Raw genomic sequence first — 27,151 nt, 5'->3', positions numbered from 1 at the left:
CCCAGTAATGGGATGGCTGGGTCAAATGGTATTTCTAGTTCTAGATCCCTGAGGAATTGCCACACTGACTTCCACAAGGGTTGAACTAGTTTACAGTCCTACCAACAGTGTAAAAGTGTTATTTCTCCACATCCTATCCAGCACCTGTTGTTTCCTGACTTTTTAATAATTGCCATTCTAACTGGTGTGAGATGGTATCTCATTGTGGTTTTGATTTGCATTTCTCTGATGGCCAGTGATGATGAGCATTTTTTCATGTGTTTTTTGGCTGCATAAATGTCTTCTTTTGAGAAGTGTCTGTTCATGTCCTTCGCCCACTTTTTGATGGGGTTGTTTGTTTTTTTCTTGTAAATTTGATTGAGTTCATTGTAAATTCTGGATATTAGCCCTTTGTCAGATGAGTAGATTGTGAAAATTTTCTCCCATTTAGTAGGTTGCCTGTTCACTCTGATGGTAGTTTCCTTTGCTGTGCAGAAGCTCTTTAGTTTAATTAGATCCCATTTGTCAATTTTGGCTTTTGTTGCCATTGCTTTTGGTGTTTTAGACATGAAGTCCTTGCCCATGCCTATGTCCTGAATGGTAATGCCTAGGTTTTCTTCTAGGGTTTTTATGGTTTTAGGTCTAACATTTAAGTCTTTAATCCATCTTGAATTAATTTTTGTATAAGGTGTAAGGAAGGGATCCAGTTTTAGCTTTCTACATATGGCTAGCCAGTTTTCCCAGCACCATTTATTAAATAGGGAATCCTTTCCCCATTGCTTGTTTTTCTCGGGTTTGTCAAAGATCAGATAGTTGTAGATAAGCGGCGTTATTTCTGAGGGCTCTGTTCTGTTCCATTAATCTATATCTCTGTTTTGGTACCAGTACCATGCTGTTTTGGTTACTGTAGCATTGTAGTACAGTTTGAAGTCAGGTAGCATGATGCCTCCAGCTTTGTTCTTTTTGGCTTAGGATTGACTTGGCGAGGCGGGCTCTTTTTTGGTTCCATATGAACTTTAAAGTAGTTTTCTCCAATTCTGTGAAGAAAGTCATTGGTAGCTTGATGGGGATGGCACTGAATCTATAAATTACCTTGGGCAGTATGGCCATTTTCATGATATTGATTCTTCCTACCCATGAGCATGGAATGTTCTTCCATTTGTTTGTATCCTCTTTTATTTCATTGAGCAGTGGTTTGTAGTTCTCCTTGAAGAGGACCATCTAGGAGAACTTCCCCAATCTAGCAAGGCAGGCCAACATTCAGATTCAGGAAATACAGAGAATGCCACACAGATACTTCTCGAGAAGAGCAACTCCAAGACACATAATTGTCAGATTCACCAAAGTTGAAATGAAGGAAAAAATATTAAGGGCAGCCAGAGAGAAAGGTCGGGTTACCCACAAAGGAAAGCCCATCAGACTAACAGCTGATCTCTCAGCAGAAACTCTACAAGCCAGAAGAGAGTGGGGGCCAATATTCAACATTCTTAAAGAAAAGAATTTTCAACCCGGCATTTCATATCCAGCCAAACTAAGCTTCATAAGTGAAGGAGAAATAAAATACTTTACAGACAAGCAAATGCTGAGAGATTTTGTCACCACCAGGCCTGCCCTAAAAGAGCTCCGGAAGGAAGCACTAAACATGGAAAGGAACAACCAGTACCAGCCACTGCAAAATCATGCCAAATTGTAAAGACCATCGAGGCTAGGAAGAAACTGCATCAACTAACGAGCAAAATAACCAGCTGACATCATAATGACAGGATCAAATTCACACATAACAATATTAACTTTAAATGTAAATGGACTAAATGCTCCAATTAAAAGACACAGACTGGCAAATTGGTTATAGAGTCAAGACCCATCAGTGTGCTGTATTCAGGAAACCCGTCTCATGTGCAGAGACACACATAGGCTCAAAATAAAAGGATGGAGGAATATCTACCAAGCAAATGGAAAACAAAAAAAGGCAGGGGTTGCAATCCTAGTCTCTGATAAAACAGACTTTAAACCAACAAATATCAAAAGAGACAAAGAAAGCCATTACATAATGGTAAAGGGATCAATTCAACAAGAAGAGCTAACTATCCTAAATATATATGCACCCAATACAGGAGCACCCAGATTCATAAAGCAAGTCCTGAGTGACCTACAAAGAGACTTAGACTGCCACACAATAATAATGGGAGACTTTAACACCCTGCTGTCAACATTAGACAGATCAACGAGACAGAAAGTTAACAAGGATACCCAGGAATTGAACTCAGCTCTGCACCAAGCGGACCTAATAGACATCTACAGAACTCTCCACCCCAAATCAACAGAATATACATTTTTTTCAGCACCACACCACACCTATTCCAAAATTGACCACATAGTTGGAAGTAAAGTACTCCTCAGCAAATGTAAAAGAACAGAAATTATAACAAACTGTCTCTCAGACCACAGTGCAATCAAACTAGAACTCAGGATTAAGAAACTCACTCAAAACCGCTCAACTACATAGAAACTGAATAACCTGCTTCTGAATGACTACTGGGTACATAACGAAATGAAGGCAGAAATAAAGATGTCTTTGAAACCAACGAGAACAAAGACACAACATACCAGAATCTCTGGGACACATTCAGAGCAGTGTATAGAGGGAAATGTATAGCACTAAATGCCCACAGGAGAAAGCAGGAAAGATCCAAAATTGACACCCTAACATCACAATTAAAAGAACTAGAAAAGCAAGAGCAAACACATTCAAAAGCTAGCAGAAGACAAGAAATAACTAAAATCAGTGCAGAACTGAAGGAAATGGAGACACAAAAAACCCTTCAAAAAATTAATGAACCCAGGAGCTGGTTTTTTGAAAGGATCAACAAAATTGATAGACCACTAGCAAGACTAATAAAGAAGAAAAGAGAGAAGAATCAAATAGATGCAATAAAAAAAATGATAAAGGGGATATCACCACTGATCCCACAGAAATACAAACTACCATCAGAGAATACTACAAACACCTCTATGCAAATAAACTACAAAATCTAGAAGAAATGGATAAATTCCTCGACACATACACTCTCCCAAGACTAAACCAGGAAGAAGTTGACTCTCTGAATAGACCAATAACAGGATCTGAAATTGTGGCAATAATCAATAGTTTACCAACCAAAAAGAGTCCAGGACCAGATGGATTCACAGCCGAATTCTACCAGAGGTACAGGGAGGAGCTGGTACCATTCCTTCTGAAACTATTCCAATCAATAGAAAACGAGGGAATCCTCCCTACCTCATTTTATTAGGCCAGCATCATCCTGATACCAAAGCCGGGCAGAGACACAACCAAAAAAGAGAATTTTAGACCAATATCCTTGATGAACATTGATGCAAAAATCCTTAATGAAATACTGGCAAACCGAATCCAGCAGCACATCAAAAAGCTTATCCACCATGATCAAGTGGGCTTCATCCCTGGGATGCAAGGCTAGTTGAATATATGCAAATCAATAAATGTAATCCAGCATATGAACAGAACCAAAGACAAAAACCACATGGTTATCTCAATAGATGCAGAAAAGGCCTTTGACAAAATTCAACAACCTTTCATGCTAAAAACTCTCAATAAATTAGGTATTGATGGGACGTATCTCAAAATAATAAGAGCTATCTAAGACAAACCCACAGCCAATATCATACTGAATGGGCAAAAACTGGAAGCATTGCCTTTGAAAACTGGCACAAGACAGGGATGCCCTCTCTCACCACTCCTATTCAACAGTGTTGGAAGTTCTGGCCAGGGCAATTAGACAGGAGAAAGAAATAAAGAGTATTCGATTAGGAAAAGAGGAAGTCAAATTGTCCCTGTTTGCAGATGACATGATTGTATATCTAGAAAACCCCATCATCTCAGCCCAAAATCTCCTTAAGCTGATAAGCAATTTCAGCAAAGTCTCAGGATATGAAATCAATGTACAAAAATCACAAGCATTCTTATACACCAATAACAGACAAACAGAGAGCCAAATCATGAGTGAACTCCCATTCACAATTGCTTCAGAGAGAATAAAATACCTAGGAATCCAACTTTATTTTATTTTTTAAACTTTTATTTTAGGTTGAGGGGTACACATGCACATTTGTTAAATAGGTAAATTGTGTGTTGCAATGGAGGGGTGGTTGGCGTACAAATTATTTCATCACCCAGGTAATGAGCATAGTAACTGATAGGTAGTTTTTCAGTTTTCACCCTCCTCTCACCCTCCACCCTCAAGTAGTTCCTGGTGTCTGTTTTTACTCTCTTTGTATTCATATGTACTCAATGTTTAACTTCCACTTATAAGTGAGAACGTGGGGTAATTGGTTTTCTGTCCCCGTCTGTGTTAGTTTGCTTAGGATAATGGCCTCCAGCTGCATCCATGTTGATCCATGTTGCTACAAAGAACATACTTCATTATTTTTATGGTTGCATAGTATTCCATGGTATATATGTACCACATTAGCTTTATACAGCCTATCATTGATGGACATTCAGGTTGATTCCATGCTTTTGCTATTGTGAATAGTGCTGCAATGAACATAGGTGTGCATATGTTTTTATGGTAGAATGATCTATATTCCTTTGGGTATATACCCAATAAGGAGATTGCTGGGTCAAATGGTAATTCTGATTTAAGTTCTTTGAGAAATCACCAAACTGCTTTCCACAGTGGCTGAACTAATTTAACTTCCCACCAACAATGTATAAGCATTCCCTTTTCTGTGTAGCTGCACCAGCATCTGTAGTTTTTTGGCTTTTTAGTAATAGCCATTGCTGCTGGGCATGGTGGCTCATGCCTGTTATCTCAGCACTTTGGGAGGTCAAGGTGGGCAGATCACTTGAGGTCAGTAGTTGGAGACCAGCCTGCCAATGTGGCAAAACCCCATCTCTACTAAAAATACAAAAATTAGCCAGGTATGGTGGAACACACCTGTAGTCCCAGCAACTTAGGAGGCTGAGGGATGAGAATTGCTTGAACTTGGGAGGTGGAGGTTGCAGTGAGCCGAGATAGCACCACTGCACTCCAGCCCGGGTGACAGAGACTCTGTCTAAAAATAATGATAATAAAATAATAATAATAATAACCATTGTGATGGGTGTGAGATTGTATCTTGTTGTAGTTTGATTTGCATTTCTCTAATGATTAGTAATGTTGAACATTTTTTCATATGCTCATTATCCACTTGAATGTCTTCTGTTGAAAAGTATTCATGTTATTTGCCTATTGATTTGTTTGAGCTCATCATAAATTCTGGATATTAGACCTTTGTTGGATGCATAGTTTGCAGATATTTTCTCCCATTCTGTAGGTTCTCTGTTTACTCTGTTGATAGTTTCTTTTGCTGTGCAGAAGCTCTTTAGTTTAATTAGGTCCCATTTATCAAATCTTGCTTTTGTTGAAATTGCTTTTGGTGTTGGGACCCTTTTGAATGGAAGACGTTCAACATAGAAATGGGGTCTTGCTATGTTGCCCCAGCTTGTCTCATTGTCTCCTGGATGAGGAGAATCCAGGTGGTGCTATAGTGACCATGGTTTACAGAAAAGTGTAATTTACATAGTTAAATGCATTGGTCAAACTTTATCGTAGACTGGGCATGGTGGCTCACACCTATAATCCCAGCACTTTGGGAGGCTCAGGTGAGTGGATTGCTTGAGCCCATGAGTAATCTGCCCTGGATTCATAAGCCCAGCCTGGGCCACATGGTAAAACCCCATCTGTTTAAAAAAAAAAAAAAAAAAAAGCCAGGCATGGTGGTGTGTGGCTGTAGTCTCAGCTATTTGGGAGGCTGAGGTGAGAGAATTACCTGAGCCAAGGAGGTTGAGGCTGCTGTGAGCCAGGATCACACCACTGCACTGCAGCCTGGGAAATGAGAGTGAGACCTTGTCTCAAAAAAAAAAAAAAAAAAAAGAAAAACCCAAAACAACAACAACAACAAGAAAACACAAACTTTATCATAAATAATAGAAATGATAGAGAAAAGAATGCCCCCAGAATCCAACCATCTTAGCCAGATAACATGTCTTTGTGTGTGTGTGTATGCAGTTTCTACTCTATTCATATCCTTTGCCCAATTTTGTGATATTTTAAATCGTGAATCATTGGTTCTCAACTCTGGCTCATGTGAATCTCTAAGGGAGTTTTTACAAGGCAGGGATGACCATGCTCTACCTTGACCTAGAGAATCAGAATCTCAAGAAACTTCTTAAAATGAACCCCAGGACAACATTCTATTTCTGGAGGCAACATCAGTCACTGTGCAGCAGCTACATTGTGTGAGGTAAATACCCGGGGTTCTTTATCTCACGCCAAGAAAATTTAGTACATGGACACACACGAGGAGTTTAGGAGTGGAGGTTTAATAGGCAAAAGAAAAAGAAATAAAGAGAAAGGAAAACAGCTCTCTCTCTAGTGAGAGAGGGGGCACTTCTGAGGAAAAGATTTGCCTGTGGCAGATATGCTGGATTTTATAGACAGGCTTGAGGAGGCAGTGTCTAGTTTACACAGGGCTCACAGATTGGCTCAAACAGGTATGACATGGGGGAGCTGGCTGCCCCACCCTAATCTTATTATGCAAATGAACTTTCCCATTGGTGGCACCATCTTGTCTGCTCCTTACTGTACACCTGGCTGACAAAGAGAAGGGAAGATGGAGCCGCCATCTTGAACATGATTGGTATAAACTGGCAGCATCATCTGCAGCTTGATTTTACAGGCTGCTCTTTGTTAGAAAGGAAAATAATTTAGGGTTGCCTTTCATTAAAAGGAAAATGTTACCAAGGACTTCCGTACTCTCACTATGTGCCTAAGTAATTTCTTCCTAACTCTTGTATCAACCGCATTTAAACAATTTTTTAAATTGAGGTAAAATTCACCATTTTAAAGTGTACAATTCAGTGATATGTAATACATCACAACATTGTGTGACTGAGGTATTCTCGTAAGAAATTTTCAGTTACATCTGCTTATATTGTGTAAAACTAGAAAGTTACATTTGCAAGAGATAAAATTAAACACACTAAGAAAGTTAATTTTTTCAAACTATTATTTTCTAATGGTTTTTGTTATTTCCATCCCCAGTTCAGTGAGATAGAATTGTAGAAATCTCTCGGAATATTGGGAGTGTTCTGTTCACCTCTTCAGGTCTGAAAGAGTGAGCAAGGCTGCCTAGGGTTCAGCAAGAACTCCTTTCTGGATTAAATGCTATGAATTTGGAGGCCAAATATGAATATAGTCCAATGATAACAAAAGCTGATACATTTTGAAATTTTATTGTGTTCCAACTATCCTGCCAGTTTGCAAATCTTCACATTATTCCTAAATCTCCCAACAAGCCTACCTAGTTCTTATCTTTTTTCCGCTTGGCAAGTGAAGAAACTGAGAATCTGAGGGGACTTGCTCAAGGTCATATAGTTTAAAAGTAATGTAGCTGAGGTTTCCATATTTGATCTGTATGATACCATAGCCCAGATCCTCACTCCCTGAACTCTCTGGACTCCAACTGGGTGTCCAAGCATTCAGTTCCATTCTAACCATTTACCTAGAGTAAGCATGAACCCCAAAGGTTAACGGCTCAGTCCCACAAGACTGCCCTCATTTCAGAAACGAATCCCAAGTCCCAGGCCTCCCATACTTCTGACTGATTGGTTGCAAACTGGGGTTCACAGGACTCCCTCTTCATGTTTGATAATTTGCTAGAACAGCTCACAGAACACAGAAAGTCACTTTACCTAATATTACCAATTTGTTTTAAAGGATATGACTCAGAAACAGCCAAATGGAAAAGATGCATAGTGTAAGGTATAGGGGTACATGGAGCTTCCATGCCCTCTCTAGGTGCACCACACTGTCAGTCCCTGGCTGTGTTTACCAATCCAGAGGCATTCTGGGACCCATAATTTAGGTGTTTTATGAAGGTTTCATTACATAGGCATGATTGATTAAACAATTGGCCATTGCTGATTAACTCAATCTCCAGCCCCACTCTCCTCCCAGGATGTTGAGGGGTGGAGCAGAAAGTTCCAACTCTCTAATCATTTCATTGGTTTCTAGAAAAAGGACTCCTTATGCTCCAAGAGTCACGTTGTTAGCATAAACTCAGATATGGTTGAAAGGTGCTTACTATGAGTAACAAAAGATGCTCCTATTACCCCTGTCACTCAGGGAATTCCAAGGGTTTTAGAACTCTGTCAGGAGTCAGCATGGTGGCAAGCACCTGTCATTTTAGCTACTCAGGAATCTGAGGCAGGAGGATCACTTGGGCTCAGGAGTTTAAGGCTGCAGTGAACTATGACCATGCCACTGGTGAGACCATGTCTCTTAAAAATTATTATTATTATTATTATTTTAAAGCTCTGTGTGAGAAACCAAAGACAAAGACCAAGTACATATTTCTTACTATCACACTCCCAAAACATAGCATGAGAACTTGGGAGCCTAACATTAAGTAGAGAAGCTGACTGAAACACTAAGAGACAAGACTTCTAGGTGTCTGAACCCAATGCATGGAACCAGGGAGGCCAAAACAGAAAAGAGGCAGGGACAGAATGCTAGCCAGAAAGTAGAGGTTGTGCTTGAAGTTTTGCTTGTTCACCTGGTAAACTCCTCTTCCTTTGGCAGGAAGAGTTTGCCTGAAGCAAGCTCAATGTGTCCACTGAGGGGAGGCCAGAATAGGTTTCCACCATCACTAGGTGACAGGCATCAAAAATAGGGTCAAGCTAAGAAGAGTGGTGAAATGTATTAGGAAGCCAGTGGTAGCAGTGCCTGTGGGAAAGTGTTTAGAGCATTCTCTGATGTTTTTGTGGGTTCTAGGTTACCCTCCTGGGTGTTCCTAAGCTGCCTGGCCTCTAGTTATTCACTTGGCAAGCATTTATTGGGTGCTTCCTATGTGCCAGGCATTGTGCTTGGCTTTGAAAGGTGTCAAGAGCAGCAGAGACCTGAAAAAGGGTAGAGGAGGAAATGATACCTTTCAGAGAAATGGCTATTCTGTAAGAGGAAAACAGCAATTTACTGATTCACTGTAGCCATTTCTATGTAGTCTGAGCAGGTAAAAGAACCAAGGTGTCTGGAGGGGTGTACCAGAAGGGCATCTGGTAATTGCATGGGCAGTTTTGAATGGCTTCTTGCAAAGTGTGGGCATCCATTGGAATGGAAGGTTGGAGGCCGACTGGCTGAATAGTCCATGAAGATGGAGAATCTCTTTAATGATTATGTAGTTTGCTCCAACCTGGGTGGTTGTTGGGTGGATGGAGGTGCAAGAGATCCCTTAATTTAAATATGGCAGGCAGTGCATCTGAAACGGAGGCCATGACAATTGGAGAGGCATTTAGAATTGGCAGTGGTGCTGCTGCCTGGGCTGCTTCTTGTCTTGGTGGTAGGCATCAAAGGTCAAGCTAAAGAGTCATCAAGTGTATTAGTTTTCTAGGACTACTGTAATGAATTACCACAAACCAAGTGGCTTAAAACAACATAAGTTTATTTTCTTGAAGTTCTAGGGACCAGAAGTCTCTCTTCAGGGTGTCAGCAGAACCACATTTCCTAAGAAGCAACTAGGGAAGATACTTTCCTTGCCTTTTCCATCTTCTGGTGGCTCCAGATGTTCCTTGGCTTGTGACTGCATGACTCCAATCTCTACCTTCACATGGCCTTCTCTGTTTCCCTTCTGTGTGTCTCTTTAAGAACACTTGTCCTTGGATTTAAGGTCCAACTGAATAATCCAGGATGATCTCATCCTGAAGTCCTTCACTTAATTACATCTGCAAAAATGCTTTTTTCCAAATAAAGTCACAGTCACAGGTTCTGGGGCATGTGTATATATTTCTGGGGGGCCACCATTCAACTACTATATCAACTCCTCTACATACTATGTTCAGAGATATAAATGGACAGAGGTAGCCTCACAGAGAAGCCCAAATTTCAGACAGTTATTTGCTTGCTCTGATAAATTCCTCTCAGTCTTCTCACCTTTGTTCTGTCACCAGATATTCTGGATCACAGCCAAATGCTGTGGGGAGATGTGTTTTTCTGTCTATGCTGGGGCCTGATGGCTTAGACATGCCTGGTCTGAAGGATTTCCTGAGGTTGAGACTGACCGTGCCATACCCTGTGAGTTCAGCTTCTAAGACGGTTACTTAGCAGTAGACAAAAATAAATCACTTTGAAAAGGTGACCCAAAATGCTCTCAATAAACAGTATCTATGATTGTTATTTTGAGGTCTGCCACAAATGATCTGGACAGTCTGCATATAGCCTACATTAGGTGCCAGTTTTTTAAAGGAAGCATTCAGAACATAGAGGCAGCCTTGATATCTCATCACTTTTGCTCTCAGCTTTCTGCACTGCAGATATAGCAGTGAGTATAATTTGTATCTGCAGTCTTTGAAACCCTTCAGTACCTGCTAGGAAGCACTGGTCCCTATTATGGTGTTAAGAACCTAGCTTTGGAATATTGGGCTGGGTGCTGCCACGATGGCCAAATTAGGGTAAAAGTGAAATGAGTTTTCAGCTGCTTCAAGGATGTACTGATGGCTGGATTCCAGCAAGCGCTTTTCCCCTTTGGTGGGTGTTGTTTAGAGTAGTTATGACTGAGATGCAGTGGATGGGTTGGTCATATCTAACAAGCCTCAGGAATGACTAGATGATCCCCTTCTGAGGATCTTTCACTACAGCAATGCAGAATGTTTTTGTTTCATCCCAGAGAGATGTTCACAACATTTTATTCAATGAGAAAACCAAATAATAGCAGACTATTCAGACTATAGCAGACTATATAGGATATTATGTAATGCAATACCCGGGCCCCATTATAGTATTTTCTCCTTTATTTTTCTCCATAGCACTTATCTTCATTTATACATGTAATTTATGTGTCTCATTAATTTCTCCTGTTCCCCTGCACCATGAATGCAATAAGCTCCATGCCCCAGAACATAATACATGCTCAAAACATGTTGTTAGTTTAATGAAAAAATTAAACCCTTTGTCCTCTGACAATCCTAATCATAACCTCCAAAAGAAGGAAAAAGGGTTAGTCTGGTCTCTAGCCACAAGTGTAACTTTCAGCAGCTAAAAACCATGTTCACCTCTGCTTGTTGTGTTCAAGAACAGGCAAGAGATCAATATGACTGGGATGCAATGAACTAGGGAGAGGGAAGTAAGAGATACAGTTGGAAGACAATGAAGGTGGATATTTGTTAAGCTTTTGGGCTCACAATTCGACTCTGATTTTGTTGGGGCCTGTTACTCCAGGGCTCCTGATTCCTAGTTCAGAAGCTATAAACAGTATCTATGACCGGACTGGGCATATCTGTGGCTGGACAGGGCATAACCTGGAAATGCTTAGGGGAATTCTGTTAGAGGAAGGCTTTTGTTTATTTAACACACATTATATTCAGGAACCTGGGCTCGATAATCTTACATTCACCATTTTATCTAACACTATAAAATTATACATTCCTTGCCCATGAAAATGTCCAGTTCATCTGCCTTTTTCACCCCTATACTTCTCTAGCCTGCAACCAAGCCTCTAATCATCAGCCCCTGTTACACTTTCAACAAATTAGGTCACTTCTGGCTTTACTTATTTCCCTTCCAACTTAAAATATTTAAGCTCTATTAGCCAGTTTAGATTGGGTTATGCTGCGGTTACAAATGACTCCTAAGTCTCAGACACATACAACCAGAAAAGTTTGTTTGCTCACTTCAGCTACATATTGATCATGGGTAGGCTGTGACCCTTCTCAACATAATTCTCACTCTGGGCCCCTGGTTGGTGGAGTTGCTCCTACCTGGAATGCTGGCAGAGGAAAAAGAGATGGTGTTGAGCTACATCATGGTTCTTATAATTTCTGCTTACCAGTGACACCTGTCACTTCTGCTCATGTTTCATTGGCAATAGCAAGTCACCTGGCTATGCTGATATCAATGGGTTACATATAGTATAATCCTCCCCCAGAGAGGTGCATTGCATATTTTTGAGCAATAATAGAACATACCAAAAGTGTATCACTGCAGAAGCACACTCACTGCACCTGTGCTCCTGAGCCCTCTTATCCTTCTTCCACACACACTGTTCCAAACACAGAACCTGGATCCATTCCCTCCATGTCTTGACACTGGCTCTCAGACTGCCCTGTGTTGTTGGAGGCTCTGCCCTCCCCGACGTCGCCAGTCCACATTCATGCTTGGGTTTTCCTCCTTTGCTGGACCACCATGATGCCCACCCATCTTTTCCTTTTCCCCTCATTAACTCTGATATTTGCCTGTTATTTTCAAGTTCACCCTCACAACATCTCAAACCCTTCAGTACCTGCAGAAGATGAGCCTCTTGTTTTTTATGAAAAACAGTGGCCTATAAGTATGAATTATTCTAAAACTTGTAAACTCTCCTTCGCATTTCTTTTCTCCTCTCTGCTGTTTTTCTCCACGGCACTTATTTATCATCATCGACATACTTAGCTGATAAATCTTGTATGATGGTAAATATTAGGTGTCAACTTGATTGGACTGAGAACTGCCTAGAGTATTGTTCCTGAGTGTGTTCGTGAGGGTGTTGCCAGAGGAGATTGACTTTTGTGTTGGTGGACTGGGAAGGAAGACCCACCCTCAAGGTGGGTGGGCACCAGTCAATCACATGTCAGAGCAGCTAGAACAAAGCAAGTGGAGGAAGCTGGGATAACCTTGCTAGCTGAGGCTTCTGGCTGTCCTTTTTCCTTCTTCCCATGCAGGATGCTTGCTTCTGTTCCTTCTGCCCTTAGACATCAGACTCCAGGTTCTTCTGCATTTGGACTCTGGTACTTGCACCAGCAACTTCCCCAGGGCTCTCAGGCCCTCAGCCTCAGACTGAAGACTGCACTGTGGACTTCCCTGGTTTTGAGGCTTCTGGACTTGGACTGAGCCACTACTAGCTTGTCTCTTTCCCCAGCTGGCAGACAACCTATTGTGAGACTTTGCCTTGTAATTGTGTGAGCCAATTCTCTCTAGTAAACTCCCTTTTACATATACGTGTATCCTATTGGTTCTGTCCCTCTGGAGAACCCTGACTAATACACCTTGTTTATTTTTTCCCCGCTGCCCTTTCCTTTTCTAGGTTTACCGAGACCACTACCATTCTTTCCCTCTTTTCTGTTCTACAGTAAAAGTTATTTTTTCTCACTAAATGCATGGTATTCTGCCCATTTCCCATGGCTTCTCTCAGTCCTGCTCTGTTTATTCTTCTTACTCTCTTAAGAAGAAATCCTTGCCCATTCCTTGGCTTTTTCCGCCTGGTCTACTTACTGGTTTCTGTTGTTCTCAGAGACACACTGAGACCTTTCACATCTCACTGTCACTTCTTGGAAGGGCTCTCTCTACCTGTTTTGCATGCTACGGAACCTCTTGGGAAGACACGGGCAGTCCTGAGTCACGGAACTTGAGCTGTTTGGTATTGGTATGTTAATTTATCTTCTTAGACCACTTACCACTTCCTTAACTTCACAAGAGAAGAATAATTATTATTTTCCACGGTTGATGTGAAGAGTGGAAATAACATATACAAAACGCACTGCAGTTAAGAGATAATAAATGACAGCAAATGTCCTTATTAGTGTTATTCTATCAGTCTCAGCTCAGATATCTTCTGCTCTGTGAGCTCTACTCTGAATCGTATCTAGTTCTTCTCTGGGTTCATTGTGCTCTATTCTTAAATACTTTAAAGCAGTAATTATTCTGATTCTAATTAGTGGTCTTTCTCAATAACATTTTAATGTTTTAGATCTCTTCCTCCAACCCCTGCCCCAGCCTAACCAGTGTTTTCTTTTGTGTGTGTGTGTGTGTGTGTGTGTGTGTGCAGGCTAAATCACTGGTCTTCGTTTATTTGTGGCTAAATAAATGTTTTGTTCGAAGAGTAAAGAGTTCCCAGTTCTATGGGATCTATAGTTCTCCAAAATGAATACATACATAATCCATGTAAATATTTCACTTTTAAAACAAATTTTTAATTTTTAAATTAAATTTAATTTGTGCATGTATGTATGTGTGTGAGACCAGGGATGGGGGTGGGTCTCACTATGTTGCTCAGGCTGGTCTTGAACTCCTGGCCTCAGGCCACCCTCTTGCCTTGGGCTCCCAAAGCGCTGGAATTATAGGCGTGAAACACTGCACCCAGCCTCAATTTTGTTTTAACAGATCCTAGAGCGAGAAAGCAAGTAGCATTGTGATAGAGTAGCTGAATAGGAAGCAGTTCCTAAAATCTGAAGAAAAGGAGGTGTGGGAAGGGTCAGGTAACAGGAACTGTGGTCTTCTTGAGATGAGCTTTGAGGTCAGGGAGCCAGGCGGCTAAATGTCCTGAGACTACTCCATCCCACCTTTTGCATCTCCTTGAAATGTCTTCTTTCACACACTCTCCCTGAAAGAGGAGGGCAAGGCAGCCAGGACAGAAAGTGAGGTGGAGAACAGTAGAGCTCTGGAGGGACAAGCAGGAGATAAGCAGCACAACCAACCACACTAGATAACACATCAAGTAGGAGAACCCATCTTCCACTACATAGGCAAGGTGCTATGGGAAATGGACACCTTGGAAATGGGTTTACACAGATTATGACACAATTCTTTACTGTTGTGAAACTGTGTTTGGATAAATCCCTCAACTTATCTGAGTCTTGTTTTCTCATCTTTAAATGTAGATAGAAGACCTACTTTCCCACATTGCTCTCAGGTTTAAAATACATCAATTAGGATACAGCAAAATCTGTTTGATGCTGAAAACTTTCCAGCAAGAATGAACCTTAGAACAAGTCATCTCTTATCTTTACTCTTGCGTATAACTACCAAAATCTACTCCATCTTCTGTGCTTAGGGATTTTATATCATTGGCATTTTTTATTTAGTGGGGAATGCATTGTATGGGGATATCAAACCTGCATTCTCTCCAAGCATTGACTGTAGTCTGATCTTAGTAGGTCGTGCACATATAATTTCACTATTTCTCAATTTATTTTGGTGCTGATGTAATTAGTAAAATATTATTTAAGAATGTTATGATACTTTTTAAAAATTGTGATGTCTTTTGTTCATCAAAGAGATACTTAAAAGCACATAGTCATCTGTGGATGTAGGTTGACAAAATCCTTTTTGAGATTGTAAAAGGAATCTTTGTACTTAAAATGTTTAAGGACCACTGATGTGTTTTGGCTTCATGAATCAATTAGATTTAGATTTTATTTTATTGTTTTAGAGATGGGAGTCTCACTTTGTCAACCTCGCTGGAGTGGAGCTCACCGCAGCCTCAAACTCTTGGGCTCAAGTTATCCTTCTGCCTCAGCCTTCTGAGTTGCTGGGACTAAAGGGTGTGCCACCATTTTTTTGTAGATGTGTGATCTCGCTGTGTTTCCCAGGCTGGTCTTGAACTCCTGGTTTCAAGTGATCCTCTTGCCTTGGCCTCGCAAAGTGTTGGGATTATGGGCGTGAGCCACCACTCCTGACTCCGATTTATTAATATATTTTATAAGGACATTTTAGGCCTTACGCATCAGTTTCTGAGGACAAGCTTTTCTCTGCACTCCATAATAAATCAGACGGTAGTGCAACAAAAAACGGTGACGATTTCCCTAAGAACAAACCAAGTGGAGAAGACTCCCTAATTGTCAGAACAGCGGGTAACCTGGGCAGATCTCTGAGGCTGTCCTTTAACACGCGCACTGAGAAACAGAAGACGATGGAAACAAAAGAATGCCTTCTTGCTCCCTCCCGCCGCCCCTCTTAGTCCCGCCCCGCCCCAGCCGCCCCGCGAGCCCCGCCTCTGCACGCGCTGGTTGACCCTCGCAGGCATGATGAAACTTCCCGCACGCATTACAGCAGCCCAGCCAGTATAAGCGCCAGCAGCCCTGCCGCCGGCATGCTGTCCACAGCCCTGGCCTCCGCTGCCCACATCGCCCTGACCTGTTTGCGTCCTGGTGAGCCGACCCCGGCGTCCCGCGCAGCACCCTCCTCGCGTGCTCTGGGGCTGCCCCGGGAGGAAGGAGGCGAGGATGCGTTCTTCAGCCTGGCACCCGGCAGACGCGGTTTGGGGGCGACGGCGGACGCTGTGGCTCCTGCGGTAGAGAGGGCGGGGCGGACGCCCAGCTCTTGTTGCGCACCTGGCAGCAAGAGGGTGCGGAAGGACCTCTCTGTCCTGGTACACTGAGGCATGAAGGGAACCATGGCCGGGAGGCAGAGCTACTCCAGAGAGAAGGCAGCGGCGGCCTGAGCCCCTGTAAATGTTATATATGTACTTTTTTTACTATGTGGCATCGAAGCCTGTGGACATTTTACCAGTCCAGAGCCTCTGTTTCGGACGGGTCGGAGCGTGCACGTGGCTAGGGCACAGTCAGGTGTCTGTGGTCCTGATCTAGGAAGCAGAGACTCCGGCTTTATCATCACCTCGGTGTCTGTGCTTTCCCCTTAAACTGCCTCCGTCCTCACCTGGACTCCCTCACCATGCCTCCTTTCCTCTCACTCCTCTGCCACCCCAGTACCCACCCCTCTCTGTAGACTGCAAGACTCAACAAGTGACTTGCTGAGCAAACCCTGAGAGAAGAGGTCTGTTTAGGGACACAGGAAGCCAAGTACAGAAAAAGCAAAAGAATTAGCATGGCTTTTTCAATGGATGTCTATTTTACAGGACTGGCTGTAGATTATTGTTATAGCTTTAAATAAAAGGATAGTTTTCGTCTCGGCCCATGGCCTACATTATTTCTTTACCGTCCGTTGCCCTGGGCGCTTGACTAATAATTTAACAGCAGTTTTTTTTTTTTAATTTTAAATCATGATTCATTGCATTGCTGTAAGAGTAATTAGAGGTAAAGTAGGGCTTGAACCTGTCTGTAGTTCGTTACTTACTGAGATCTTAACATAAAAAAAGTAAGTTGAGAGGGTGAAGTTTTAAGTAGCGCTAAGTGGAATAGAAATTAAATGCACTGTAAGTGCGAAGTCCAATTCGGTAGGCGCTAGCCACCTGTAACTGTTGAGCACTTGAAATGGTGGCTAGTCCTAATTGAGATGTGTTGTGTTAAATACATTGGATTTTGTCGTTGGAGTAGGAAGAATAGTGCAAAATATCTGCTTGATAATTTTTTATATTGATTACATGTTAAAGTGATACTATTTGGGACATATTGAGTTAAGTATACTTAAAATTAATTTCACCTTTTTTTTAATGGGGCTACTAGTATATTTAAAATTACATACGTGACTCACATATTTATTGGACAGCCCTGCTCCAGAAGTTTAGGAAGAAATAAGAAAAATATTGAAAACAGGTAGCGGCAGTAGGAAGTTTGCCAACCTTTAAGACTGATTACAATAAAAATAGGTGACAGTTTTAATTGGCTTTTTCCTACTAGAAAAAATAAGTACATTTTACATGCCTCTTTGTTCTCCCTCCTTCTCCTCCAATTTAGTGGTTAGCTTGTATTTACTATAGCACGCTAAATATTCACTAAGCAGCGTTAAGAAGACTTAGGTAAATGATTCCCTGATGACCACACTTGATTTTCAAAGCACTTTCCTAACCCATTTTTAATTGGTACAGAGTCAAAGACAGATGGCTTATTAGTAGTCATCTCATTTAAATCTCATAGAATTTTCCCACTAAATCTCAAAGTAAGTAATTTGTTATAGGCTATTATAGGCTATTTGGTCAAGTGCATGGAAGGGACAGCATTAGGACATGTGGTAGTTCATTTCCAAATTACTTGAGATGATTTTCATTGTAATCATATATTATTTGGTTCTGGTTTTCCGGAAAAGCCAGCTAAACCTTTGTTTTATTTAGATATAAATGAAATATCTTCAAAGGATTGCTCAAAGTGACTTATGCAGCTTGAATATATATTTTTTCCTTAGGGTGTTTATCCCAAATTATCTGGCTATTTACTGCAATTTTCAGTTAAAAAAAATAGTTATTTTTCTAGTTAGAGATGTTTTAGTAAAAGCAGTCATTTTGAGCTGGCAGCAGCCAAATAAAACAGCCCTTTATTTCACAGTTGAGAGTTTGAAATTGGAAGTTAATTGATGTATGTAAGGATGATTTATTTGCTTCCAGGTTTATAGGAAGGAGCCCAGTTGTTTTTTTTTTTTTTTAGAAATGTTGTTGCTGTATATGTCCCACCTACTTTGCTTCCTTCCTAAACAATGCAACTTTCAGACAGAAATATTTGAGAACATTTTTGTCAGTTAGAACATTTTGATAGCAAACATTTTGTATCTTCTGTCAACTTAGAATGTTTTATTTGTTATAGCCAGGATATCTGATATCAAATTAAATTGCTTTATTTTCCCTTTAGACTTTCTTCAATCACACCTGAATAAATCACTTAGAGGTAAGCTAGATGTAATATAGTGAAATACTTAAAAGACCTGTGTATCTTAGTATTGCATTTACAGCAGTATGATTTTCTGTTGTACCCATTATATTCTACCTGCAGCTAGTTCAGTAAAGAGAGGGCATTTAACTGTCAAGAGAATCTGAGAGGAGACTCTAGTAATCTGGAAAGTCTCTTGGATCTTTGAGGGATTTGGGATGGAGAGAGTGGGGCTGGAATCTCTGGCTAGGTTGGAGCCAGCCTGCATTTGTATCTGTATCTTGGAAGCAGACTGAGAATGCAGAGACAGATGTGGCCTGGATGCTGCCAGCTCTAGCCAACCACTGAATCCTAAGGTGGGAGAGATGCAGGCTTTGGCTGGGTGCTAAGCTGCTATAGCTGGTTGAATGTAGAGGTCACTATCTTTTCTGAATACTAGTTAAGTAAATTAAATTATTCTCTACTCCCGTGTGTCTACCAACCTAATGGGAAATCGCTACAGAAAAGATGGTTTAAATTTTAGTCTTTGAAGTGGTTTAAGCACGTTTCTGGAATCAAGATTGAATGCAGACTTGGATTGGATATTGAATATTTTTTATTTGTCTGCTTTTCTCTCCATAGAGAGCTTATAGTTTCATTCCACCACGTGTGGCATTTGGCCCTGTTTGGCAGTGATGACTGCCTTTCTGTTCAGTGTCTGAATGCTATGTAGATTGCACACAGGGGTCCAGATGCATTCTGTTTTGAGAATGTCAGTGGATACACCAACAACTGCTTTGGATTTCACCAGAACCGCTGTTTGGAATGCAGCCAATTCAAGTGAAGAAATATCCATATTTGTGGCTCTGTTACAGTGGTGAAATCTACAACCATAAGAAGGTAAGGAAAAAGACACCAGATGTCTAGATGTGATTAAACTTAAGATCTTGTTGGTAATGATGATATTATATATTCTGTATCATGCTTTTTACTTTGCAAAGCACACTATGTTCACTATCTCATTTGCTCAAGTATGTAGATAGGGAACTGATGAATGAAATGGTGAGTGAAATGACTTGATCACAAAAAAAGTGATAAAAATGGGGATTACAGTTCAGTTTCTTTGACTCTTAATTTTTTTTTATTTTTATTATACTATAAGTTCTTGGGTGCATGTGAAGAACGTGCAGTTTTGTTACATAGGTATACACGTGCCATGGTGGCTTCCTGCACCCATCAACCCATCATCTACGTCAGGTATTTCTCCTAATGTTATCCCTCCCCTAGCCCACCACCCCCTGACAGGCCCTGGTGGATGATGTTCCCCTCCCTATGTCCATGCATTCTCATTGTTCAACTCCCACTTATGAGTGAGAACATGCAGTGTTTGGCTTTCTGTTCTTGTAATAGTTTGCTAAGAATGATGATTTCCAGCTTCATCCATGTCCCTGCAAAGGACATGAACTCACCCTTTTTTATGGCTGCATAGTGTTCCATGGTGTATATGTGCCACATTTTCTTTATCCAATCTATTATTGATGGACATTTAGGTTGGTTCCAAGTCTTTGATATTGTGAATAGTGCTGCAGTAAACATAAGTGTGCGTGTGTCTTTATAGCAGCATGATTTATAATCCTTTGGGTATATACCCAGTAATGGGATTGCTGGGTGAAATGGTATTTCTAGTTTTAGATCCTTGAGGAATCACCACAGTGTCTTCCACAATGGTAGAACTAATTTACATTCCCACTAACAGTGTGAAAGCACCCCTATTTCTCCACGTCCTCTCTAGCATCTGTTGTTTCCTGACTTTTTAATAATCGCCATTCTAACTGGCATGAGATTGTATCTCATTGTGGTTTTGATTGGCATTTCTCTAATGACCACTAATGATGAGCATTTTTCCATATGTCTGTTGGCTGCATAAATGTCTTCTTTTGAGAAGTGTCTGTTCATATCCTTCGCCCACTTTTTGATGGTGTTGTTTGTTTTTTTCTTGTAAATTTGTTTAAGTTTTTTGTAGATTCTGGATATTAGCCCTTTGTCAGATGGATAGAATGCAAAAATTTTCTCCCATTCTGTAGGTTGGCTGTTCACTCTGATGATAGTTTCTTTTGCAGTGCAGAAGCTCTTTAGTTAAGTTAGATCACATTTGTCAATTTTGGCTTTTGTTGCCATAGCTTTTGGTGTTTTAGACATGAAGTCTTTGCCGATGCCTATGTCCTGAATGGTATTGCCCAGGTTTTCTTCCAGGATTTTTATGGTCCTAGGTCTTAAGTTTAAGTCTTTGATCCATCTTGAGTTGATTTTTGTATAAGGTATAAGGAAGGGGTCCAGTTTCAGTTTTCTGCATATGGTTAGCCAGTTCTCCAAACAACATTTATTAAATAGGGAATCTTTTCCCCATTGCTTGTTTTTGTCAGGTTTGTCAAAAATCAGATTGTTGTAGATGTGTGGTTTTGTTTCTGAGGCCTCTGTTCTCTTCCATTGGTCTATATATCTGTTTTGGTACCAGTACCATGCTGTTTTGGTTACTATAGCCTTGTAGTATACTTTGAAGTCAGGTAGCGTGATGCCTCCAGCTTTGTTCTTCTTACCCAGGATTGTCTTGGCTATGCAGGCACTTTTTTGGTTCCATATGCAGTTTAAAGTAGTTTTTTCCAATTCTGTGAAGAAAGTCATTGGTAGCTTGATGGGGATAGCATTAAATTTTTAAATTACTTTGGGCAGTATGGCCATTTTCATGATATTGAGTGTTCCTAATCATAAGCATGGAATATTTTTCCATTTGTTTGTGTCCTCTCTTATTTCCTTGAGCAGTGGTTTGTAGTTCTCCTTGAAGAGGTCCTTTACATCCCATTTAGTTGTATTCCTAGGTATTTCAATCTCTTTGTAGCAATTATGAATGGGAGTTCACTCATGATTTGTGTCTCTGTTTGTCTGTTATTGGTGTATAGGAATGCTTGTAATTTTTGCACATTGATTTTGTATCCTGAGACTTTGCTGAATTTGCTTATCAGCTTAAGGAGATTTTGGGCTGAGAGGATGGGGTTTTCTAAATAGATAATCATGTCATCTGCAAACAGAGACAATTCGACTTCCTCTCTTTCTATTTGAATACCCTTTATTTCTTTCTCTTGCCTGATTGCCCTGGCCAGAACTTCCAATAGTATGTTGAATGGGAGTGGTGACAGAAGGCATGTTGAATAGGAGTGGTGTCTTGTACCAGTTTTCAAAGGAAATGCTTCTAGTTTTTGCCCATTCAGTATGATATTGGCTGTGGGTTTGTCATAAATAGCTCTTATTATTTTGAGATATGTTCCATTGATACCTAGTTTATTGAGAGTTTTTAGCATGAAGGGTGTTGAATTTTGTCAAAGGCCTTTTCTGCATCTATTGAGATAATCATGTGGGTTTTGTCATTGGTTCTGTTTATGTGATGAATTATGTTTATTGATTTGCATATGTTAAACCAGCCTTGCATCCCAGGGATGAAGCTGACTTGATCTTGGTGGATAAGCTTTTTGCTGTGCTGCTGGCTTCAGTTTGCCAGTATTTTGTTGAGGATTTTTGCATTGATGTTCATCAGGGATATTGGCCTGAAATTTTTTGTTTGTTTGTTTTATCTCTGCCAGGTTTTGGTATCAGGATGATGGTGGCCTCATAGAATGAGTTTGGGAGGATTCCCTCTTTTTCTATTGTTTGGAATAGTTTCAGAAGTAATGGTACCAGCTCCTCTTTGTACCTCAGGTAAAATTCAGCTGTGAATCTGTCTGGTGCTGCACTTTTTTTGTTTGGTAGGCTGTTAATTACTGCCTCAATTTCAGCACTTGTTAGTGGTCTATTAAGGGATTCGACTTCTTTCTGGTATTGTCTTGGGAGGGTGTATGTGTCCAGGAATTTATCTGTTTCTTCTAGATTTTAGTTTGTGTGGAGGTGTTTATAGTATTTTCTGATGATAGTTTGTATTTCTGTGGGATCAGTGGTGATATCCCCTTTATCATTTTTTATTGCATCTATTTGATTCTTCTCTCTTTTCTTCTTTATTAGTCTGGCTAGTGGTATATCTATTTTGTTGATCTTTTTATAAAACCACCTCCTGGATTCACTGATTTTTTTGAAGGATTTTTTCATGACTCTGTCTCCTTCAGTTCTGCTCTGATCTTAGTTATTTCTTGTCTTCTGCTAGATTTTGAATTTGTTTGCTGTTGTTTCTCTATTTCTTGTAATTTTGATGTTAGGGTGTCAATTTTAGATCTTTCCTGCTTTCTCTTGTGGGCATTTAGTGCTATAATTTTCCCTCTACACCCTGCTTTAAATGTGTCCCAGAGATTCTGGTACATTGTGTCTTTGTTCTCATTGGTTTCAAAGAACATCTTACTGCTGCCTTCATTACATTATTCACCCAGTAGTCATTCAGTAGCAGGTTGTTCAGTTTCCAGTAGTTGTGTGGTTTTGAGTGAGTTTCTTAACCCTGATTTCTAATTTGATTGCACTGTGGTCTGAGAGACTTTTTGTTATGATTTCCATTCTTTTACATTTGCTGAGGAATATTTTGCTTTCAATTATGTGGTCAATATTAGAATAAATGTGATGAGGTGCTGAAAAGAATGTATATTCTTTTGATTTGGGGTGGAGAGTTTTATAGATGTCTATTAGGTCTGCCTGGTCCAGTGCTTAGTTCAAGTCCTGAATAATCTTGTTCAGTTTCTGTCTTATAGATCTGTAGAATATTGACAGTGGGGTGTTAAAGTCTCCCACTATTATTGTGTGGGAGTCTAAGTCTCTTTGTAGGTCTCTTAAGAACTTGCTTTATGAATCTGGGTGCTCCTGTATTGGATGCATATATATTTAGGATAGTTAGCTCTTCTTACTGCATTGATCCCCTCACCATTATATAATGCCCTTCTTGTCTCTTGATTTTTGTTGGTTTAAATTATGTTTTATCAGAGATTAGGATTGCAACTCCTGCTTTTTTTTTTTTTTTGCTTTCCATTTGCTTGGTAAATAGTTCTCCATCCCTTTATTTTGAGCCTATGTGTGTCTTTGCATGTGAGATGGGTCTCCTGAATACAGCACACTGATGGGTCTTTACTCTTCTTCCAGTTTACCAGTCTGTAAACAGCATTTAGCCTATTTACATTTAAGGTTAATATTGTTACATGTGAATTTGTTCCTGTCATTATGATGCTAACTGGTTGTTTTGCCCATTAGTTGATGCAGTTTCTTCATAGTGTTGACATTCTTTACAATTGGATATGTTTTTGCAGTGGCTGGTACCTGTTGTTCCTTTCTGTGTTTAGTGCTTCCTTCAGGAGATCTTGTAAGGCAGGCCTGGTGGTGACAAAATCTGTCAGCATTTTCTTGCCTGTAAAGTATTTTATTTCTCCTTCGCTTATGAAGTTTAGTTTGGCTGGATATGAAATTCTGGGTTGAAAATTCTTTTTTTAAAGAATGTTGAATATTGGCCCCCAGTCTCTTCTGGCTTGTAGGGTTTCTGCAGAGAGATCCACTGTTAGTCTAATGGGATTCCTTTTATGGGTAACCCGACCTTTCTCTCTGGCTGCCCTTAACATTTTTTTCCTTCATTTCAACCTTGGTGAATCTGACAATTATGTGTCTTGAGGTTGCTCTTCTTAAGGAGTATCTTTGTGGTATTCTGTCTATTTCCTGAATTTGAATGTTGGCCTGTCTTGCTTGGTTGGGAAGTTCTCCTGGATAATCTCCTGAAGAGTATTTTCCAACTTGGTTCCATTCTTCTCTTCACTTTCAGGTATACCAATCAAACGTAGATTTGGTCTTTCCCATAGTCCCATATTTCTTGAAGGCTTTGTTTGTTCCCTTTTGTTCTTTTTTCTCTAATCTTGTCTTCTGTCTTTATTTCATTAACTTGATCTTCAATCACGGATATCCTTACTTCTACTTGATCGATTTGGCTATTGGTACTTGTGTATGCTTCACGAAGTTCTTGTGCTGTTTTTCAGCTCCATCAGGTCATTTATGTTCTTCTCTACACTGGTTATTGTAGTTAGTAATTTGTCTAACCTTTTTTCAAGGTTCTTAGCTTCCTTGCATTGAGTTAGAACATGCTCCTTTAGCTCAGAGGAGTTTGTTATTACCCACCTTCTGAAGCCTCCTTCTGTCAATTTGTCAAACTCATTATCTGTCCGGTTTTATTCCCTTGCTGGCGAGGAGTTGTGATTCTTTGTTGGAGAAGAGGCATTCTGGTTTCTGGAATTTTCAGCTTTTTTTGTGCTGGTTTCTCCCCATCTTTGTAGATTTATGTACCTTTGGTCTTTGATGTTGGTGACCTTCGGATGGGGTCTTTGAGTGCATGTGCTATTCCTTTCTGTTTGTTAGTTTTCCTTCTGACAGGCCCCTCTGCTGCCAGTCTGCTGGAGTTTGCTGGAGGTCCAATCCTGACCCTCTTTGCCTGGGTATTACCAGTGGGGGCTGCAGAACAGCAAAGATTGCTGCCTGATCTTTTCTCTGGAAGCTTTATCCCAGAGGGGCACCTGCCAGATGCCAACAGAAGTCTCCCGTATGAGATGTCTGTCAACCCCTACTGGGAGGTGTCTTTCAGTCAGGATACACACGGGTCAGGGACCAACTTGTGGAGGCAATCTGACCCTTAGCAGAGATCAACTGCTGTGTTGTGAGGTCCACTGCTCTCATCAGAGCTGTCAGGGATGTTTAAATCTGCTGAAGTTTCACCCACAGCCGCCCCTTTCCCCAGGTGCTGTGTCCCAGGGAGATGGCAGTTTTAACTATAAGTCCCTGACTGGGGCTGCTGCCTTTTTTTCAGAGATGCCTTGACTGGAGGAGAAATCTGGCAGTCTGGGCACAGCAGCCTTGCTGAGCTGCTGTGGCCTCTGCCCAGTTTGAACTTCTCAGCAGCTTCGTTTACACTCTGAGGGCAAAACCGCCTACTCAAGGCTCAGCAATGGCAGATGCCCCTCCCTGCATCAACCTGGAAGTTCCTGGGTGGATCTCAGACTGCTGCTGTGCTGGTAGCAAGAATTTCAAGCTAGTTTGCTGGGGTCCATGGGAGTGGGACCTGCCGAGCCAGACCACTTGGCTTCCTGGCTTCAGCACCCCTTTCCAGGGGAGTGAACGTTTCTGTCTCACTGGCATTCCAGGCGACACTGGGGTATGGAAAAAAAGAGCTCCTGCAGCTAGTTTGGTGTCTGCCCAAATGGCTGCCCAGCTTGAAACCCAGGGCGCTTGTGGGGTAGGAACAGGAGGAAACCTCCCGGTTTGCAGGTTGCGAAGACCATGGGACAAGTGCAGTGTCTGTGCCAGAGTTCCTCAGGCTCAGTCCCTCACGGCTTCTCTTGGGTAGAGGAGAAAATTCCCTAACCCCTTGCCATTCCCAGGTGAGGCAACACTCCACCCTGCTTCAGCTCTCCCTCCATGGGCTGCACCCATTGTCCAACCAGTCCCAATGAGATGAACCAGGTATCTCAGTTGGAAATGCAAAAATCACCCACCTTCTGCGTCAACCTCGCTGGGAGCTGCAGACCAGAGCTCTTCCTATTCAGCCATTGTGCCAGCCTCCAACTCTTAGGATTTTTTCTCTTTCTCCCCAGACTTTTTTTTTTTTTTTTTTGAGACGGAGTCTCGCTGTCACCCAGGCTGGAATGCAGTGGCGCGATCTCGGCTCACCGCATGCTCCGCCCCCCAGGGTTCACGCCATTCTCCTGCCTCACCCTCCTGAGTAGCTGGGACTACAGGTGCCTGCCACCTCGCCCGGCTAATTTTTTTGTATTTTTAGTAGAGACGGGGGTTTCACCGTGTTAGCCAGGATGGTCTCGATCTCCTGACCTCATGATCCACCCACCTCGGCCTCCCAAAGTGCTGGGATTACAGGCGTGAGCCACTGCGCCTGGCCTCTCCCCAGATTTTCATTTTGAAAAAAATTCTAACATACAGAAAATAACAGAAGCACCCAGATTGAATACTCATTAGTGTTTTGTCATATTTGCTTGATTTTTCTTTCTACCCTGCCCCCCTACATGCACACACATCTTTTTTGCTGAATCATTTGAGACTATGGTGCAGATATTATGACACTTACTCCTAAATATATAAGCATTTATCTCCTAAGAATAAGGACATTCTTCTACATAACATCAATACCCTTATTAAACCTAAGAATCCATAATACCACCTCATATTCAGTTTATACTTAAATTTCCCTAAGTGTCTGGAGATTATCTTTTTTTTTTTTTTTTTTTTTGATAGTGTCTCACTCATCCAGGCTGGAGTACAGTGGTGCAGTCTCGGCTCACTGCAACCTCTGCCTCCCAGGTTCAAGCGATTCTCCTGCCTCAGCCTCCTGAGTAGCTGGGAGTACAGGCACCTGCCACCATGCCCAGCTAATTTTTTGTATTTTAGTAAAGACGGATTTTCACCATGTTGCCCAGGGTGGTCTGGAACTCCTAAGCTCAGTCAATCTGCCCACCTTGTCCTCTCAAATTGCTTCCAAGATTATCTTTATAGCTGGTTTTTGTTTGTTTTGAGCCAGATGTCATTCAAGTTTCATGCATTTGGTTGTGATGTTTCATGGTATTTTTTGAGACTTCTTAATACATACCTGTCATGCATTGATAGAGATTTATATTCTAACCACGTTTTGGACATTTTTATCTCAAACAATAGCTTTTGTCATTGTTGCTTGCTCATAGGAACACTCTTAATAATAGTCTCATTTAAAAAGTTAAAATATTTATTCATGAAATTTCATTCACACAGTTTTTATTCCTTATTAAGAGCCTGCCATGCACTAGACATCATTTTTCTAGGTGATTGGAGATGAAATGGTGAAAAGGAAAGGCAAGAATGGAATTTCCT

At 41.1% G+C, this 27,151-nt stretch overlaps 1 long non-coding RNA gene across 1 annotated transcript in view; it reads left to right on the top strand.

Annotated features, from left to right (window-relative positions):
* Positions 1-15,795: 15,795 nt before the first annotated feature.
* Positions 15,796-27,151, top strand: part of LOC464157 (uncharacterized) — a 38,439-nt gene continuing 27,083 nt past the window's right edge. The window contains exons 1-3 of the long non-coding RNA XR_010159508.1: positions 15,796-16,000; positions 18,302-18,337; positions 18,941-19,198. This is a non-coding gene — a long non-coding RNA (uncharacterized LOC464157). The remainder of the gene's footprint in view (positions 16,001-18,301; positions 18,338-18,940; positions 19,199-27,151) is intronic.

Source organism: Pan troglodytes, chromosome 7, assembly GCF_028858775.2.
Source record: "Pan troglodytes isolate AG18354 chromosome 7, NHGRI_mPanTro3-v2.0_pri, whole genome shotgun sequence".
Classification (NCBI taxonomy): Eukaryota; Metazoa; Chordata; class Mammalia; order Primates; family Hominidae; genus Pan; species Pan troglodytes.
This window is presented reverse-complemented; position numbering and strand designations above follow the sequence as displayed.